The sequence below is a fragment of the Arachis duranensis genome, chromosome 7, assembly GCF_000817695.3.
Source record: "Arachis duranensis cultivar V14167 chromosome 7, aradu.V14167.gnm2.J7QH, whole genome shotgun sequence".
Lineage (NCBI taxonomy): Eukaryota > Viridiplantae > Streptophyta > Magnoliopsida > Fabales > Fabaceae > Arachis > Arachis duranensis.
Window position 1 is genome coordinate 38,527,968 of NC_029778.3, and position 840 is coordinate 38,528,807.

Here is an 840-nt window from a genome sequence, read left to right on the forward strand (position 1 = left end):
CCACAGTCAAACTCTAAGTTTGGTGTTGGGAGGCTAAAACCAACTTCTAAGTTTGGTGTTAACCCCCACATTCAAACTCTAAGTTTGGTGTTGGGAGGTTCCAACATTGCTCTGAACATCTCTGAGGCTCCATGAGAGCCCTCTGTCAAGCTACTGACATTAAAGAAGCGCTTGTTGGGAGGCAACCCAATGTTATATTTTATCTATTTTCTTTTGTTATTTTATGTTTTTTTTGTAGGTTGATGATCATGAGAAGTCACAAAATCAATGGAAAAAGCAAAAACAGAATAAAAAACAGAAAGAAAAATAGCACACCCTGGAAGAAGAACCTGCTAGCGTTTAAACGCCAGTAAGGCTAGCAGATGGGCGTTTAACGCCCAGTCTGGCACCATTCTGGGCGTTTAACGCCAGAAAGGTGCACTAGACTGGCGTTAAACGCCAGAAAAGGGCAAGAATTTGGTGTTAAATGCCAGAAAGGGGCACCAGCCCGGCGTTTAACGCCAGAATTGGCACAAAGGGCAATTTTGCTCGCCACTTGGTGCAGGGATGACTTTTCCTTGACACCTCAGGATCTGTGGACCCCACAGGATCCCCACCTACCCTACCACTCTCTCTTTTCTTCACCCATTCACCAATCACCTCAACACCTCTTTCCCCAAAACCCTTCACCTATCAAATCCCATCTTTCTCTTCACCACTCACATCCATCCTTCATATAACCCCACCTACCTCACCATTCAAATTCAAACCACTTTCCCACCCAAACCCACCCATACATGACCGAACCCTACCCTCCCCCCACTCCTATATAAACCCTTCTTCACTCCTTCATTTTCACAC